Raw genomic sequence first — 20420 nt, 5'->3', positions numbered from 1 at the left:
TCCGACATGCTGGGAGTTGTAGTTTTGCCACAGCTGGAGGCACCACAAATTGGGAAACACTGACCTATACTATATACTACTATATAGTCCAATATCCTGGGAGTTGTAGTTTTGAAACAGCTGGAGGCACCGCTGGTTGGTAAACACTGACCTATACTATATACTACTATATAGTCCAACATGCTGGCAGTTGTAGTTTTGCAACAGCTGGAGGCACCCCTGTTTGGGAAACACTGACCTATATTATATATTACTATATAGTCCAACATGCTGGGAGTTGTAGTTTTGCCACAGCTGGAGGCACCGCAAATTGGGAAACACTGACCTATACTATATACTACTATATAGTCCAATATCCTGGGAATTGTAGTTTTGCAACAGCTGGAGGCACCCCTGGTTGGTGAACACTGACCTATACTATATACTACTATATTGCCCAAGATGCTGGGAGTTGTAGTTTTGCAACAGCTGGAGGCACCCCTGTTTGGGAAACACTGACCTATATTATATATTACTATATAGTCCAACATGCTGGGAGTTGTAGTTTTCGTTTGGGGCAGCTGCTGAGCCACATACTGTATCAGGGCATGCTGGGAATTGTAGTTAGTAACTGGGGAGATGAGGGGAGATTAAACAACACTGGGAGATTCTACTGTAATATTGCTTTTTACAGTGTTTTATAGGTAATAACACTCTGGAGTGAGTACAGGACAGTATTCCATTATTTAGGAAGAATTTTTGAGCCTTTTTCCCAATAATAGTTGCTGGAGGAGGAAAGATGTTCTGCAGCGGCGCTGCCTTTCAGAGATCAAGTTCAGTTCCAGTCCGGTTAAAAAAGTATTCACATTTATTTGTGCATACATAGAGGACAGACAAGCAAGACGCGTTTCGGGGTTAAATTACCCCTTTCTCAATTGCAGATTAGAGTTATCAGACACGAAACGCGTCTTGCTTGTCTGTCCTCTATGTATGCACAAATAAATGTGAATACTTTTTTAACCGGACTGGAACTGAACTTGATCTCTGAAAGGCAGCGCCGCTGCAGAACATCTTTCCTCCTCCAGCAACTATAATTCCTGCCGACCGAGTGTTTCGGCCAAGGCTCTGCAGGCTCCAGCCCGAGATCTCTCGTCTGACCCCATACGGAGTGGTGACACGCTTTGTTCCAGACTTCACACGGGGGTCGCGTGGAATATTATACTCACGGAATTACACGAGGCGCTGTCCTCTCCTTTGTTCTTTTTTCTCTCCTATATTGTTTTTCCCAGTAAGGGACACCTCTCAATAGTGGACACTTTTTTATTCCCTGTGAGTGTCCGCTATTGGGAGATTCTACTGTACTAGGCCTCAATCTGGTACCATATCTCCATACTTGGCTTATTTCTCTCACCATAGCTACATACTAGACTTGTTCTTGTATTTTATGTGTATACTAGGCTTAGTTCTCTCACCATACCTACATAATAAGCTTGGTTGTCATGCCATATCTATGTAATGGGTTTGGATGTTGCACCATACCATCTACATATTTGACTTTAGTCTGGAACCATATCTTCATTAGTGTTGAGCGGCATAGGCCATATTCGAATTCGCGAATATTCGCGAATATATGGACGAATATTCGTCATATATTCGCGAATATTCGCATATTCGTTATATTCTCGTTTTATTTTCGCATATGCGAAAATTAACATATGTGAAAATTAGCATATACAAAATTCGCATATGCGAAAATTCGCATATGCGAATTTTTCACGCGCCAGTCTCACACAGTAGTATTACAGCCTTCTTTACACCACACAAGCTGGAAGCAGAGAGGGGTGATCACTGTGATGTGTACTGTGAAGGGAAAAAAAAAAAGAATATTCGTAATTACGAATATATAGCGCTATATTCGCGAAATTCGCGAATTCGCGAATATGCGATATTCGCGAATAATATTCGAATTGCGAATATTCGCGAGCAACACTAATCTTCATGCTTGGCTTGACTTTTGTACTCTATCCACTATATTTTCTATAGATAATCTATATACTGTAGATACTGTACCAGATGCAGACTTCTATTTGCTAACATAACTCCATACTAGGCTTTGTTCTCTTACCATATCTACATAGTAAGTTTGGGTCTGGTACCATATCAACATACTAGGCACAGTTTTTATACTATACCTACATACTGGCATGGGTCTTATGCCATATTTACATGCCAGGCTTGGTTTTGTACCATATCTACATACCAAGCTTGGTTTTCATACTGTATCTACATACTAGGCTTCAATATGGTACCATATGCAACTACTGAGCTTGGTTCTCTTACCACATTGCCAAGACATACTTGGGTTAGTTCTCGTCCTGTAGGCTTCCTCTATTGGGGCATGATGTCGTTATGCAAGAGTTGTTAAACCACAAGTTGGAGACCACGGCTCTAGTCTGGTTCTAATAGAAAGGGTCTTTCTTATATGGCACCTCCATGTCTTTGATCAGGCATCTACAAGCGAGTTGTTCCAGCACCGGGTTATTGAATAATAATGAGAAGTTTTCTCTTATAGTAGATGGATGTGTCATGGCAATTACCAAGTACTTCAATAATACGCGAGGTGCGGTAATATCCGTTCCTTAGAGAATGTCTTGTACTCCGGCTCTCGTTCCTGGTGATTACCTCCCTCCACATCTCCCCGGCTCAGTTAATAGTGTGACACAGTGAGGGTGCTGTTCTGTATAGCAAAGTGATCTACGAATTTATAGGAAATTACATTGTTTCGATGCCGTGTTTATATCAGTCGAGCTCTACCGCTGCAGACTTTTATTTACCCGTCGTATTTTTTTTACGACGTCTGTAAATTTGTTTTAGTATTTTTGTTTCCCTGAGACATTTTCATTGTATTTCTCCCCCACTAGAATATTGTGCAAGTTTTGTATCTGCTTCGTGGGTCGTATTTTCCACCTGGAGCCTCGGGAAAGAGTCTTGAAATGAACTTGTCACCTCGCTCCTATGTCTATAGTAGTAACACTCAGGTGAGTAACAAGTTCACTTTTAAATGAAGCCCATAAATTAACAAACATAGGATTTAGAGATGGAAATGGGGAAGTGGAATTTACAATGGCAATTGACTTCATCGAAATGACTAGACGGTGCCCTGGTGTAGCTGCGGAAGGTGAAGAAGGATCTAAATGGGTGCACTTTCTTGGAGAGGCTGTCCTTTCAGCCGAATTTACCAAAATTAGTGAGCTATTCTAGTTGACCAATGTATCTTATGGACAGCCATTTATACCAGTGTCTGGCATGTAATGCTACCTTTACCCTGTAGTAGCCATTTTAGGTGGAAAAGTTTGGATGGACATGAGAATGATTACAAACCATCCTAGAGAGTCTCACATTATGATGGTTTTCTTTCTATATAAGTACCCACCTTTAAGCCATTTGTTCCTGGGACAATGTTTATAGTATTGACGTATGCTGTATGTGGTGGCCTATACTAGCAACTACTCTGAGACTAATTTGCTGGCTGACGTATTCTAAGGTTTGCTAGACAGTCAAGTGTGTATTTCAGGTGCTGAAGGCTTAAGTAACTGTGTTTCCTACATTGCATATGTGTCCTTTTAGATTTTCTGTAAAGCTTAGTAAGAATTTAGTCACATGTAGGACTCCTAGCCAATGATTGCCGGAGCCAGTCCCAAATCCACCCCCTAGCCTTGGAATAGTCTAGCCCTGGCGTTGGTCCCTCAGCACCTGTTACACATGTTTTTTTTCTGAGGTCACTGTAATAGTAAGCCTAAGAATAGCTAATGTCAGGCATACCTTCTACAAATAAGCCACATTTTCACTAGTCCTGTCTTCAATTAAGTTCAAGCCCGTGCCTAGCCTAAAAGTACCACTGCATGGATTTATCAGCTCTTCAGCATTTTTAAGGTGAAGTTAAATTGTACAAGGACCTTATTGTCTTTACACTTGATCATATTATTACCTCTGTTCGGACCAGTGCCCAACTGTTAAGTCAGGGAAACTTCACTTGGATACGCTTCATGCCATGTCACCATTTGCCACAAAAGTAAGTGGAGTGGAGTTCCACAGTTTCTTTTACCATGGTCACCCCCCCCCCCCCATAAGATACATGTTCAGTTAGTTAAAAAAATTAGGACATTAAAGGGGTACTCCGCCCCTAGACATCTTTTCCCCTATTCAAAGGAAGAGGGATAAGATGTCTGATCGCGGGGTCCCTCTACTGGGGTCCCCCTAGATCTCTCCTGACGCACCCCCATACATCAGTAGCACAGCGCTATGTTTGCAAACATTGCTCCCTGCTGCTGGTATATGGGGGTGCTGCAGGAGAGATTTCAGGGGTCCCCAGTGGCAGACCCCCATGATCAGACATCTTATCCCTCATCCTTTGGATAGGGGATAAGATGTTTAGGGGTGGAGTACCCTTTTAAGCTAGTTCATCAGAAAGCATCATGTCAGTCTAGATTTGCAAAAGCGCCAAAAATCATATGGGGTGTCCCAGTACCGCATTTCATTCAGTACTTATTTATCTATGGGTCCCCGTAGCCAGAGTCCCTAGGACTTAGTAATCTCTGTTAGTCAGTCCGCCCCTAGTCACCTCTATTATAATATATAGATTTCTAATTTGTCCATAGAACAATGTATATAATGTTATTTCTGTATATAAATGGTTAATTACCTGTTTCTATTAGCGTTGCAGGACCTGCGAGTCATGTGACAGGGTGAACTCTATGGTTTTAGCTTAAGGACCTTTGGAGGCACTCTTACGTCAGTAACCCATCACACCATGTACTGGTGAATGGCAGACGTTCGGACCAATCAGAATCACCACGCCCCCTGCCCATATAAGGGAGAGGCGGCTATCTTCTCACTCTCTTTCTCCTAGCTCTTGATGAGAGAAGACCTATATCGCAGTAATCGCAGTGAGTTAGGCCTGAGCCTTGCGGCAACGGCTGAATGATCTAAATTATAGAGTGTGTCATCCCCTAAGCACTCTGCAGTATCACCGGACCCAATATTTCCCCTAAATCCGGACGGATCTGCACATCACTCCCTAAATTCAGAGACTACAAGTTCAATTCAAGGTCCGCAACTTCTGCCAGTCGCTAAGCAACCTAAGAAGTGTTATATGAGACTGTTACTACGCATTGGATATTGCAAGCACTGCAGTAAAGTTATTCAAGTTAAATCTGCTTGTGGACCTTCAGTCATTTCATTGCACCTATCACTTCTGGGAAGGGCGGCGATAGGCCGGAACATAGATTCAGCATACCAGCCCTCACCCTGGCGTCACGAGTGACAGGGTTAATATTAACCCCTCATATATCAACACCATACCATCCCTACCATACACTCCCCAAGGGCTACCACACATATATCTGCTAATAGCATAGTCTGCAAAATCGTATTATCTTAAAGGGACAGTGAATAAATTGTGCCTCTAAAGTTTTATAATCAAGCATTAATTCTCTAAGCTACATTCCAAGTATATGACCTGTACTGAACTGCATCAGGATTTAAGTAAAGTTAAAGTTGTTTCACAAAACAATAGCTTTCAGAAGTCTCATTCCCAGGCTTTATTTAAGGTAGCAGCTACACTGAAAACATGTATGGAGCACAAGAAGTACTCCATTTTACAAAAGTGTATCCCCCTATTCAAAGGATAGGGGATAAGTGTCTAATCGCGGGGGGGCCAAGCAGTTGGACCAGTTGCCATCAGACACTTAACCCCTATCTTATCCAGGATGGTGCTTGTGTATCTCCACCTCTCCTACAGAAATACATGAGGAGGCCTGTCGGCTACGGCTTCTTGCTGTCGTCGGCACAGCATATTTAATGCACATAGCCAGGGCATCGTGCAGGAGATCGCAGGGGTTACCAGTTTTGTAAACTGCTAAATTTTTTGTAAACCGGAGTACTCCTTTAACACCACTTCAGAAACTGCTACCCTCATTGTGGTTATGAAAGAATAAAAAAAAAAAAAAATAAAAAAAAAAAAAATATATATATATATATATATATATATATATATATATATATATATATATTAAGAGCTGCCATCTGGCATTTGGAGGCAATCACTGGCACCTTCATATAATGTTGCATGAAGTTTAGGCCCAAGAGGAGGCTGAGATGTTCAGCACACCCCTAAAAATAAAGGGTGCAGAGGTGATTAGAGATCTAACTTCTTCTGTGGTAAGAGAGATGATAACAAGAAGAAAAGTCCCTGTATCCCCTTGGGTCCTTGGAGGCTGTGCAGGGCGCTGACCGATTGTGATCTTCCTTCTTGTTATCACCCCCTTCACTACACACAGAATGGAGGAAGCAAAACCTTTTATCCTGCTCTTCAAAGGAGCGCTATGCCCTGGATATTGCACCTAGAGCTTTGTTGGTATCATTTGAAAGCTACAGTAAGATTCTGGGCTTTAACCCTTCACAGTTGTAGTTATGTCAAGTGTTTGAAGTCAGGACTAACATGTTTCCTTGGCAGTGAAAGGGTTGAATGCCGGCGCTCTAGTTTTTCATGGTATCTGGGGACCTCAACTTTTCAAGGCAGACGTCATATTTTCCACCAACCGGGCTGCACAGGGTGCCTATTGCTTTTTTAGAGCTATGTTTTTCTGTGTCACGGCTTGTGATCTTCTGCTTTAGTCACACAATTTTAAAGGGGTACTCTGGTGGAAAAAAATTTTTTTTGAAATCCCCTCATGCCAGAAAGTTATACAGATTTATAAATTACAAATCTTACCCAGTACTTATCAGCTGCTGTATGCTCCAGAGGAAGTTGTGTAGTTCTTTCCAGTCTGACCACAATCCTCTCTGCTGACACCTCTGTCTGTCTCAGGAACTGCCCAGAGAAGGAGAAAATCCCCATAGAAAACCTCTCCTGCTCTGGACAGTTCCTGACATGGAAAGAGGTGTCAGCAGAGAGCACTGTGGTCAGACTGGAAAGAACTACACACAGTTGATTTGAACATTTTTTGTCCACCCCTTTAAAAGGGCACCCCACCCCATGATCACAAGAATGGAGGTCTCTTGTGCCCAGAATGGACAAAGATGCTTGGCCACCACACCATTCACGCTACAGTTCTGTATAGTTACATATAGTACAGCTATAGTTTGTTTTAAATGGGCGCCGTCAGTTTAAAAAAAAACAAAAAAACTGTGACAGCAGTTTTTTCCAACCAGTGTGCCTCCAGCTGTTGCAAAACTACAAACGTCATTTACATCAAAACCACCCATTAAAGAGTTAAACTCTGTTATCCGATCCATTATAAATATGCTTATTCTGTCTGCTAAAAAAAAATAAAAAAAATAAACATACTCACCTCCCACACCTCTCTGGTCCGTTATCCCGCTCCTGCCTTCCGCTGCGATCCCCTTTCTGGTGCCCGGGGTCATCCCGGCACAGTGCAGTTTAGCAAATCCTTGGCCGTAGCGATGTTCCATCCAGCCTCGGACAGTGATTGGCTGACCGGCCATGTGATGTATTGAGCCCCTTTCTGGTGCTGAGCTCGAATAAAACACATTGCTACTCAGCCAATCACTGGCCTAGGCAGGAAGTAAATACATTTATGTTTTATTTTTATTTATAGCAGACAGAATGGGCATATATATATATATATATATATATATATATATATATATATATGAAAAAAAACTGAAAAAACATATAGAAATCATAAAGATAAATGACGGAGCACTCACCTGGTCATTCGTCCCAAACTGGCAGGCTGCCACATGTGCGGCCTGTCGAAGCGCCACGCGGCGTGATACGGTCTGTGGCTGGCACCTGAGCTCCCCTGGACCATCTACCGCCTCCCTGCTAAGATGGGACAATACGTCAGATACAGCCGGCCAGTTTGGGACGAATGACCGGTTGAGTGCTCCGTTATTTATCTTTATGGTTTCTATATTCACTGGAGTTACTTTGTTCTGCGTAAGCACCTCCTGAGATCCTGGTTCAGAAATCAGCATGTCCTATTAACCCCTACCCGGCAAGCAAGGCCAATCAGATGTGTCAGTGCCGATTCGTAATCTGTCTTGCGTGGTTAAAAAAAAAAAAAAAAAACAACTCTACCGCCAGAAAACCCCTTCAAATCCATATCCAAAAAACCTCACAGTCCCCTACCCCCCTAGTGGTGGCTGCAAGCACACTGCATTTTATAACATATCTCTATATGTTAAAGGGGTACTCCGGTAGAAAACATTTTATTTTTATTAACTGGTGCCAGAAAGTTAAACAGATTAGTAAATTACTTCTATTAAATAAATCTTTACCCTTCCAGTACTTTTTAGAAGCTGTATGCTACAGAGGAAATTCTTTTCTTTTTTAATTTCTTTTTTTTGTCTTGTCCACAGTGCTCTCTGTTGACACCTCTGTCCGTGTCAGGAACTGTCCAGAGCAGGAGAGGTTTGCTATGGGGATTTTCTCCTGCTCTGGACCGTTCCTGATAGGGGCATCAGGTGTCAGCAGAGAGCACTGTGGGCAAGACAAAAAAGAAATTAAAAAAGAAAAGAATTTCCTCTGTAGCATACAGCTGCTAAAAAGTACTGGAAGGGTAAAGATTTTTTAATAGAAGTAATTTACAAATCTGTTTAACTTTCTGGCACCAGTTGATTTAAAAAAAAAGTTTTACATCGGAGTACCACTTTAAAATATGCAGGGGCTTTGGCGCTCTGTAGCAGAAAAAGGATAATGCAAACATTACAAAGATTCAAAACAATACAAAACAAGATTACAAAAAAAGCACAGAATTTGAAACCTTTTTAGATAAAAGAAATCCAGATCAATAGGACCACCCCTCCCCTTCCCAAAATGTAGTGTGTATAATAAAGCGTAATGAATCCTCATGTGTTCCCAGAGATTAAAGGGGTATTCCAGGCAAAAAACATTTTCTATATATCAACTGGCTCCGGAAAGTTAAACAGATTTGTAAATTACTTCTATTAAAAAATCTTAATCCTTCCAATAGTTATTAGCTTCTGAAGTTGAGTTGCTGTTTTCTGTCTAACTGCTTTCTGATGACTCATGTCCCGGGAGCTGTGCAGTTCCTATGGGGATATTCTCCCATCATGCACAGCTCCTGGGAGGTGACATCATCATTGAGCAGTTAGACATAAAACTTCAGAAGCTAATAACTATTGGAAGGATTAAGATTTTTTAATAGAAATAATTTACAAATCTGTTTAACTTTCCGGAGCCAGTTGATATATATAAAAAAGTTTTTGCCTGGAATACCCCTTTAAGGTTGTTCTTTTCTGTCTAAGTGCTCTCTGATGACACGTGTCTCGGGAAACGCCCAGTTTAGAAGAGGTTTGCTATGGGGATTTGCTTCTAAACTGGGCGTTTCCCGAGACAGGTGTCATCAGAGAGCACTTAGACAGAAAAGAACAACCTTAACTTCAGAAGCTCATAAGTACTGAAGATTTTTTAATAAAAGTAATTTACAAATCCGAACAATGTAGAAAGGACCGCACTCACCCGATCAACGTGCACAGATTTCTTTATTCCTTTGAGCATAAACGTGGAACACAGAAGGGGGAGATACTCCGATACAAATAAGCCCCTTGGGATTTAGCCCTCTTATTAACCCTGGCACTTCTGAAAATGAATGTTTGTTGGCTTTGACTGAATTGTTGGGAGTCAATGATGGTATTATAGGAGTAACCCCCACAGGCGAAGCTATGACTAGCAATTCGTTGGAACATGGCTTTTTCTCTGGTGGGATAAAATCGACCAAAATCCCCCCCCCCCCCCCCCCCCCCATAGCACCAGGCAATAACCTAGATATCTTTCAACAAAAAGTCATGGAGGATATAAAAGCACTCATGTACCCACAAGACAGCCCTAACCTTACCTTAAAAGAAAAGGAAGCATTAAAATGGCTCAAATTACAAAAGGGTATCATTATAAAAAGATCTGACAAAGGGGGTAATATCGTGTTGATGAGAGAAAGTTACTATTTATCCGAAGCCAATCGCCAATTGTCGAACAGAAACAACTATGAGGTTCTAGAAATTAACCCTATACCTAAGCTCTCCTCACGCGTGCAGTCCTTTTTACGAAGGGCTGTAGAGATGGGGACAGTTTCAAACTCCATTGCTATAAAATTGTTCCCAACTACACCAACATATCCAGGGTGATACTTTCTGCCGAAAATACACAAAACATTGGAGACCCCACCCAGGAGACCTATTGTCTCCGGGGTGGGGTCTCTAATGGAACCCCTTTCAAAATACATAGATTGGGTCTTACACCCCATTTTGAAAGAAATCCCACATATGGTCAAGGACACCGACCATTTCCTCGAAACTCTGAAAGACATACAGTGGCAGCCCAACTATTTGCTGGGAGCCATTGATATCGAAAGTTTGGACACAAACAACGACCAGAATATAGCAATCCAGTGCGTGAGGGAATTGTTGGTGTCCTCGGACAAAAGTGATTCTTACATCACATTTATTTGTGAAGCCTTACATCTCATCCTCACCAACAATGTGTTCCAATTTAATAACACATGGTACACACAAAAAAGCGGTGTCTCCATGGGCACACCGGCGGCATGTACCCTGGCAAATATTTATGTAGCTTTTTTGGAAAAAAGATGGATCTTCTCAGAAATTAACCCTTTCAGAAAATTGATTGCCAGTTACGTGAGATTTGTGGACGACGTCCTGATAACCTGGACAGGTACGGGAACAGAGTTCACAAATTTTATCACATGGCTGAACACTAACAACAATATGTTTCTCAGCTTCACTAGCAAGTCAAGCAAAGAAGAAATAGAGTTCCCAGACGTCCTCGTAAGAATAAGTGAGAACAAATTGCGCACAGAGGGCTACCGGAAACCGACGGCGGGTAATTCTCTCCTTCACTATAAGAGTTACCACCCGGGTCACGTCAAAACCGCCATCCCCTATGGGCAATTTCTTCGCTTGCGGAGAATAAACGATACCCAGAGTAGCTTTGAAAAGCAAGCTAAAGAACTGACTGCACGACTACTAGAAATAGGTTATCCACCTCTGATTCTACAGACAGCTTACAATAGGGCCAATAGACAAGACAGAAATTCCCTTCTACAAAATAGTGGTTCAAAAAACTCTAAAAAAAAACAGCATAAATTAGAAAACAATAATAGAAGATTTTGCTTTACATTCACACACAGCCCGATGGCTGAGAAGATAAAGCAAAGTATTCACAAGCATTGGTATCTAATCCAGAGTGACCCTATCTGAACAATAGTGTTGAGCGGCATAGGCCATATTCGAATTCGCGAATATTCGCAAATATATGGACGAATATTCGTCATATATTCGCGAATATTCGCGTTTTATTTTCGCATATGCAAATATTCGCATATGCGAAAATTAACATTTGCGAAAATTTACATATTTAAAAACTTAAACACAAAAAGAATAAACTGCACCAAATAGGTATAAATTGTACTCTGTTTTTCATGATATGTACTAGGTGCAAGGGGTCTATAAGTCGTAAATCAGTATAGCTCCATAAACTATTTTATGCAAAGAAAGAGAAAAAACTCAAACAGAGAGCAATTGCTACTGATAAATATGCAACATTTTATTATTATATCCAAAATGTTAAAAAGCGTCACACATATGTGACTAATTTCAATAAATGGATAAAATACCAGGTGTGTATGTATAAAGCAATACAAAATGAGATGTCTCAGATACAACCGGAAAACACGTAGGTGGATCAGGTACAGTAAAAGTAAAAATCACAATGGATGTATATATAGTGAGGTCAGGAAATGATGTCATATGGCTCCTATTCAAAAAGAAGTAACCAGGGGTCCAGAAAGGGCCCCAGTAGTAATGAAAAGCTAACTGCTATATCACATGATTGGTATAGAGAATGGGCCCAAAGCATATCAATAATGATTAGTGAAAAGAACCTCACTTACCCATAATGGAAGCCTGTAATCACCGTCCCAACGTACGTTTCGTCACCCGACTTTCTCAAGGGACGCTGCCCACACAGTAGTATTAGAGCCTTCTTTACACCACACAAGCTGGAAACAGAGAGGGATGATCACTGTGATGTGTACTGTGAAAAAAAAAAAAAAACGAATATTCGTAATTACGAATATATAGTGCTATATTCGCGAATATTCGCGAATTCGCGAATATTCGATATTCGCGAATTAAATTCGTATTGCGAATATTCGCGAGCAACACTGCTGAACAATTTGATAATAAACCCCTCATCTCCTACAAAAGAGTTACAAATTTAGGTGACATCCTAACTAGCAGTAAATACTCCAGTAAGGAGAACTCGAGCTGGCTAAGCGGCCCCACAATATGCGGAAATTTCCGCTGTGGCAACTGCAAATGGTGCCCTAAACTCAAAGTAGGTAAATTCTTCACAATCGGGGGTAAACAAATCAAAGTGAGGGAATTTATCAATTGTAAAATGAATCATATTATCTACTGTATGTTTTGCGACTGTGGCCGCTACTATATAGGTAGCACCACAAGATCGCTAAACATCAGATTTAGAGAACACCTTTATTCAGTTCGTTCAGGAAAGGGTGCCCGCGGGTATTAGAACATCTTAAAACTACTCACAATAATGACCCGGCTGCATTAAAATTCTTTGGGATAAAGAGAATAATGCCCAAAGATGGGAAAAAGCTACTACTGCGCACGGAGGCGGAGCTCATCCTGCGCACGGATGCCCAAGGTAATCTTGGACTCAATTACAAGCTAGATTTTAGTGTATTTCTATAAACAGAAGTCCATATATGTCATAGATTCTTGCAGAGGGTTGGTGATTTTAAAGATTTTTCAACTTTTCTAAGGTTTTAAATCACTAACCTGTGTGTAACGCTTCCCTGCTGACGTAACCGTGGGTGTGTATATAACCTGCGACGCGTCATCAGAAGGCGTAGTCTGACGAAGCGGGCCGTGTTCCCGTGAAACAGCTGTAACTACACCTCCTGTTCCCTGGCGTCCCTGCCGACCACTAGTCCTTCTGTGTTCCACGTTTATGCTCAACGGAATAAAGAATCTGTGCACGTTGATCGGGTGAGTGCGGTCTTTTCTACATTGTTCCGATTGTGTCAAGCGATATGTGCTTTCCTTAACCAGCACCCCGACATAGCACACACCGTCTAGTCTCTATCTATGCCTGAGATTGCGGATACCACATTACCCAGTACATTGCCTTCACCTGCATAGCAGTGCCGGACTTATACACTTTCTACTTGCTCTAATTTACAAATCTGTTTAACTTTCTGGAGCCAGTTGATATATATAAAAAAGTTTTTGCCTGGAATACCCCTTTAATGAAAACACTCAGTGTTCTGTACATGAGCTCCGCAGACTACGAACATGATGTATGTGGAGGCTCTTTAGGCTTTATGGGGCAGATATCAGTCATGGAGCCGCCATTACAGGAGCCACATTCAGATAAAGCGATACAAAGTAATCAATACAGGGATTTATGGTCCTGGAGCACTAAGCCATACGTAAGTCCTGATGGATGGTTGTTACAGTCCCGGCTCTTTGTAGATTGATTTTTTTTAGGCCGTGTATCTGGATGGAGATTTGTAGGGGATTTGTCGATAGAATGTTACATGTATGGACGGCCTCCCAGTTTATGATCAGCCATTGAGAAATGCTTTCTAACTTACGGAAGGACTCTATCATTCACGGAACAACTTCTCAATATGGTTTAAGGGATTATCCAGTTTTATATCAATTCAACGTAATCAGTTTAGAAATAAAACGTTCTTATTTATTTATTTATTTTAAGTTTCAGTTGTTTACTATTTTCTAGGTGTTCGGTGATTAAAGGGGTACTCCGCTCCTAGACATCTTATCCCCTATCCCTCTGCTGGGGACCCCCGGGATCTCAGCTGTAGCACCCACCTCCATGGCTTCCGGCAACGCTGGAGGCTTCGGATCCCGACCACGCGAGCGAAAGAGCGTGACGTCACGACTAGGCCCCTGTGTGAGGTCACGCCCCGCCCTTCAATGCAAGTCTATGGGAGGGGGCGTGACGGCCGTCACGTCCCCTCCCATAGGCTTGCTTTGAGGGGGCGGAGCGTGACGTCACATGGGGCGGAGCAGTGACGTCACAATGCTCCGGCCCCGTGATCAACAGTAATCAGACCTGGAGCGAACACGCTCCGGGGACTGATTTTAACGGGGTGCGGCATGCGAGATCACGGGGGGTCCCCAGGGGCGGGACCCCCGTGATCAGGCATCTTATCCCCTATCCTTTGGATAGGGGATAAGATGTCTAAGCGCCGAAGTACCCCTTTAAAAAACACTGAATATATCCACAGACTGATACATTGTACATAGCTAAGACAAAGAAAGATATGCCAGCGTGGAAATCTGCAGAGTCCCATTTATTAAGAATAACATCAGCAACACAGGTAAGTGAACAAAGGCATGACGCGTTTCAGGTGTGGACCGCTCTTAGTCAAATAATATATCGTTACATGACTAAGGGTGGTCCACGCCTGAAACGCGTCATGCCTTTGTTCACTCCCCTGTGTTGCTGATTTTATTCTTAATAAATGGGACTCTGCATATTTCCACGCTGGCATATCTTTCTTTGCCTTGGATGTTGGTGCTGCCATACACCTGCCGTACTGTGGACGGGACATCTTACTGGTGAGCTGATCTACCCATTGTACATATTGAGGGGCATTTACTAATCTTTTACTATGTAGTCTGGTTTTTACCCTGTTTTTTTCTACTTCATTTTTGACTATGTGCGACAAATTTACTAAATTGTTGCACGGCATTAATAAATTTGGCACACATAGGCAAAAGTGGGAAATTTACTTCAAGTAGTAGAAAAAATAGTCTGTTCCTTTTTCCTGCTGTCTGAATAGGTTTGGCTGCTGGTTTCCTTCTGGATCTTTTGTTTTTGAGTTTTTTTTTAGCTTTTTCACCACATCTAAATAATTCAATAACTACAGTGGTCCCTCAAGTTACAATATTAATTGGTTCCAGGAAAACCATTGTAAGTTGAAACCATTGTATGTTGAGACCATAACTCTATGGAAACGTGGTAATTGGTTCTAAAGGCACCAAAATGTCATCCAAAATAGGAAAAAGTGACAAAGAAAAATAAGTAGAACTAATATAGATAAAGTAAATCCTTACATATAAAAGTAAGAAAGATCTGCTGGGAGCTGTAAATCACTGTCTATGTCAGTGTTTCCCAAGCAGGGAGCCTCCAGCTGTTGCAAAACTATAACTCCCAGCATGCCTGGACAGCCAAAGGCTGTCCGGGCATGCTGGGAGTTGTAGTTTTGCAAAAGATGGGGCCACCCTGCTTGGCAAACACTGGTCTATGTAGAGGACAGGAGCTTCTTCAGGGGTCCTGTACAGTACAGGCAATGTCCCAAACAAGTAATGGAGTCGCCCTCACCTGGTGTCCAAAAGAGCAGCTAACCCTGATACAGGTAAAGTCTACAGAACATGTAATACCAGTCAGTGCATACACTTCAGTAATACAGGGGTTTTACCAGTGAATGCCCATTTTGATTGGTCGGTTCTTCCAGCCATTGACACGTTTTACAGATCTGGACTGTCTGTAGCATTGTATGTTGTGTCTGGTTTCAACTTACGATGGTCCAGAAAAGACCATTGTATGTTAAAACTATTGTATGTTGAGGCCATTGTAAGTTGAGGGATCACTGTAAATTGTAGTCATGGCTCAGAAGTGGTAAACGGCGTTTAGTGTGTGTGTGTGTGTGTGTTTATTACATTTTTTTAACACAGTTTTTTTCTCCCTAAATGTCCTTACACTTTTTTTTTTTTTTTGGTTACTTCTTCTACAGATCTGTGTATCCTGTGGACTCCTTCGGATTCGGTGGACTACTTCGATGACCAGCGTTTTTCTTTGCTTGATGTTAATAAAATGGTTAACGAGGGCTTGTGGGGGAGTGTTTTTTGTAATAAATTTTTTTTTAAACCTGTTGTGTTTGATTTTTATTTTACTTTACTAGACAGGCTTAGCAGTGGAAGCTGTCTTATAGACTGAGTCCATTACTAAGCCGGGCTTAGCGTTAGCCACAAAAACAGCTAGCGCTAACCCCCAATTATTACCCCGGTACCCAACACCACAGGGGTGCCGGGAAGAGCCGGTACCAACAGGCCCGGAGCGTCAAAAATGGCGCTCCTGGGCCTAGGCGGTAACAGGCTGGCGTTATTTAGGTTGGGGAGGGCCAGTAACAATGGTCCTCGCCCACCCTGGTAACGTCAGGCTGTTACTGTTTGGTTGGTATTTGGTTGACAATAAAAATAGGGGGACCCTATGCGTTTTTTTAATATATTTAATTATTTATTTAAAAAAAAAAAACGCATAGGGTCCCCCCTATTTTCATTCTCAGCCAAATACCAACCAAACAGTAACAGCCTGACGTTCCCAGGGTGGGCGAGGACCATTGTTACTGGCCCTCCCCAGCCTAAATAACGCCAGCCTGTTACCGCTTAGGCCCAGGAGCGCCATTTTTGACGCTCCAGGCCTGTTGGTACCGGCTCTTCCCGGCACCCCTGTGGCGTTGGGTACCGGGGTAATAATAGGGGGTTAGCGCTAGCTGTTTTTGTGGCTAGCGCTAAGCCCAGGTTAGTAATGGACTCTGTCTATAAGACAGCTTCCACTACTAAGCCTGTCTAGTAAAGTAAGAAAAAAACACAACAGGTTTTAAAAAATTTTTATTACAAAAAACACTCCCCCACAAGCCCTCGTTAACCATTTTATTAAAATCAAATAAAGAAAAACGCTGGTCATCGAAGTAGTCCACCGAATCCGAAGGAGTCCACAGGATACACGGATCTGAAATGAGAAGAAAACAAAAAAAATGGGTTAGTACATTTATTATCACCTGCTCACACATCTCCCGCCCCGCACGACTACAACTGCCAGCATGCCCTTACAGAAGGACATGCTGGGAGTTGTAGTTGTGTGGTGCAGGAGATGTGTGGGCAAGTGACAAGCTTGTCCCCTGCCCCCAGCTGCAGGACTACAACTCCCAGCATGCCCTTACAGTAAGGTGGGGCGGAGGCCGGGCACAGTATTTCCCAACCTGGGACTTGTAGTTTTGCAACATCTGGAGGCACCCTGGTTGGGAAACACTGTTTTAGGCCAGTGTTTCCCAACCAGGGTGCCTCCAGATGTTGCAAAACTACAAGCCCCAGCATGCCTGGACAGTCAAAGGCTGTCTAGGCATGCTGGGAGTTGTAGTTTTGCAACATCTGGAGGCAACCTGGCTGGGAAACACTGGCCTAAAACAGTGTTTCCCAACCAAGGTGCCTCCAGATGTTGCAAAACTACAAGTCCCAGCATGCCTGGACAGTCAAAGGCTGTCTAGGCATGCTGGGAGTTGTAGTTTTGCAACATCTGGAGGCAACCTGGCTGGGAAACACTGGCCTAAAACAGTGTTTCCCAACCAGGGTGCCTCCAGATGTTGCAAAACTACAAGTCCCAGCATGCCTGGACAGTCAAAGGCTGTCTAGGCATGCTGGGAGTTGTAGTTTTGCAACATCTGGAGGCAACCTGGCTGGGAAACACTGGCCTAAAACAGTGTTTCCCAACCAAGGTGCCTCCAGATGTTGCAAAACTACAAGTCCCAGCATGCCTGGACAGTCAAAGGCTGTCTAGGCATGCTGGGAGTTGTAGTTTTGCAACATCTGGAGGCAACCTGGCTGGGAAACACTGGCCTAAAACAGTGTTTCCCAACCAGGGTGCCTCCAGATGTTGCAAAACTACAAGTCCCAGCATGCCTGGACAGTCAAAGGCTGTCTAGGCATGCTGGGAGTTGTAGTTTTGCAACATCTGGAGGCAACCTGGCTGGGAAACACTGGCCTAAAACAGTGTTTCCCAACCAGGGTGCCTCCAGATGTTGCAAAACTACAAGCCCCAGCATGCCTGGACAGTCAAAGGCTGTCCAGGCATGCTGGGAGTTGTAGTCTTGCAACATCTGGAGGCACCCTGGTTGGGAAACACTGGCCTAAAACAGTGTTTCCCAACCAGGGTGACTGTTTTAGGCCAGTGTTTCCCAACTGTTTTAGGCCAGTGTTTCCCAACCAGGGTGCCTCCAGCTGTTGCTAAACTACAACTCCCAGCATGCCTGGACAGCCAAAGGCTGTCCAGGCATGCTGGGAGTTGTAGTCTTGCAACAACTGGAGGCACCCTGGTTGGGAAGCCTGCGCAACTTACCGGCTTCCGTAGGATCCAGCGCTGCACGACACTGCCGCGCGACACTGCCGCGCGACAGTGCCGCGCGACGATCTCCGACAGCGATCGTCGCTGGAGCCTCGGAAGGGTAAGTGAACTTCTTCGCCGGTCCCCTTCAGTTGTTTAGTTTTGCAACAGCTGGAGGACTACAGTTTACAGACCACAAACCAGGGGTCTGCAAACTGTGGCCCTCCAGCTGTTGCAAAACTACAACTCCCAGCATGCCTGGACAGCCAATGGCTGTCCAGGCATGCTGGGAGTTGTAGTCTTGCAACATCTGGAGGCACCCTGGTTGGGAAACACTGTTTTAGGCCAGTGTTTCCCAACAAGGGTGCCTCCAGCTGTTGCAAAACTACAACTCCCAGCATGCCCGGACAGCCAATGGCTGTCCAGGCATGCTGGGAGTTGTAGTCTTGCAACATCTGGAGGCACCCTGGTTGGGAAACACTGTTTTAGGCCAGTGTTTCCCAACAAGGGTGCCTCCAGCTGTTGCAAAACTACAACTCCCAGCATGCCCGGACAGCCAAAGGGTGTCCAGGCATGCTGGGAGTTGTAGTCTTGCAACATTTGGAGGCACCCTGGTTGGGAAGCTTGCGCAACTTACCGGCTTCCGTAGGATCCAGCGCTGCACGACACTGCCGCGCGACACTGCCGCACGACAGTGCCGCGCGACGATCTCCGTCAGCGATCGTCGCTGGAGCCTCGGAAGGGTAAGTGAACTTCTTCGCCGGTCCCCTTCAGCTATTTAGTTTTGCAACAGCTGGAGGACTACAGTTTACAGACCACACACCAGTGGTCTGCAAACTGTGGCCCTCCAGCTGTTGCAAAACTACAACACCCAGCATGCCCTGACAGCCAAAGCTTATGGCTCTCAGGGCAGGAGCCCGGGCTGACATTACAGTGCAGCCGCCCGGGCTCCTCATACGGTCTCCCCGCTACCCCCCTTGTCTCCCGCCCGGGCTCCTCATACGGCCTCCCCGCTACCCCCCCTCCCCCCTTGTCTCCCGCCCGCGCCGCTCAGCTCCCGCTGCTACAAGACTACAACTCCCAGCATGTCCTCACTGTAAGGGCATGCTGGGACTTGTAGTCTTGCAACAGCAGACACATGGGAGTTGTGTGGCGCTGGCAGGTGAGAGGGGGGGATATAAATCACTGCAGTGTCCCGGTAGTGAGGGTAGCGGGGAGAAAGTATGTCGGGGCCCGGGCGGCAGGAGCTTTTCCTGCTCCATGTTGGAGCTGGAGTAAATTTAGTCAATTTTTATGGCCGTTGCGACAGTTTATTGCGCAACTGCGACTGTCTCAGTTAATAAATTCCTGACCACTGCAAGTAAAAAGTGAAAACTTGCGTAAATTAAGCGGGAAATTTTTTTTTGACTTTCTAGCTCTTGCTAGGGAAAGTCGCACAATTTATAGGGTAGGCGCAATTGCGACAATTTTGCGCCAAAAATAGTCAGAAAAAAATGACTAAACCCCTTAGTAAATGCCTGTCATTGTACATAGCTAGTCCTGCTCTCAGCTGAGAAGTGATACAATTTTATCTAGTCTAGACAATGCTCTGTGAGCTAAACAGCCTGAACTCGAGCATAATACATTGTACACAGCTAGTCCTGCTCTCAGCTGAGAAGTACCGTATTTTTCGCTGTATAAGACGCACTTTTTCTTCCCCAAAACTGGGGGGGGGGAAAGTTGGTGCGTCTTATACGGCAAATACCTGTCCTCTCGCGGCGGTCCCTGCAGCCATCAACGGCCGGGACCCGCGGCTAATACATGACATCAACGATCGAGGTGATGCCCTGTATTAACCCTTCAGATGCGGCGATCAAAGCTGACCGCCGCGTCTGAAGGGAAAGTGACACTAACCCGGCTGTTCAGTCGGGCTGTTCGGGACCGCAGCGGTGAAATCGCGGCGTCCCGAACAGCTTACAGGACACCGGGAGGGACCTTACCTGCCTCCTCGGTGTCTGCTCCGTGTCCCGGGATCCCCTGCATGGCCGGCACTCTCCTTAGTCGTCATCACGTCGTTGCGCACGCCGTCCCGTCATCCAATAGGAGCGGCGTGCATAGCGGCGTGATGGTGGCGACGGAGAGCGAGGATACCCGGAAGCAGAGACGTTGCGGAGCGACGGGGATACCATGGGGACGCGGCAACAGCGATGGAGGGCTACATCCAGGGCAGCGGTGACGAGTG

At 44.3% G+C, this 20420-nt stretch overlaps 1 long non-coding RNA gene across 2 annotated transcripts in view; it reads left to right on the top strand.

The window, feature by feature from the left end:
• Positions 1–20420, top strand: part of LOC130274455 (uncharacterized) — a 136016-nt gene that overhangs the window by 56452 nt on the left and 59144 nt on the right. For both annotated transcript variants that reach the window (XR_008844392.1, XR_008844391.1), the window contains exon 2: positions 2901–3017. This is a non-coding gene — a long non-coding RNA (uncharacterized LOC130274455). The remainder of the gene's footprint in view (positions 1–2900; positions 3018–20420) is intronic.

The sequence above is a fragment of the Hyla sarda genome, chromosome 5 (assembly GCF_029499605.1).
Source record: "Hyla sarda isolate aHylSar1 chromosome 5, aHylSar1.hap1, whole genome shotgun sequence".
Taxonomy (NCBI): Eukaryota; Metazoa; Chordata; class Amphibia; order Anura; family Hylidae; genus Hyla; species Hyla sarda.
This window is presented reverse-complemented; position numbering and strand designations above follow the sequence as displayed.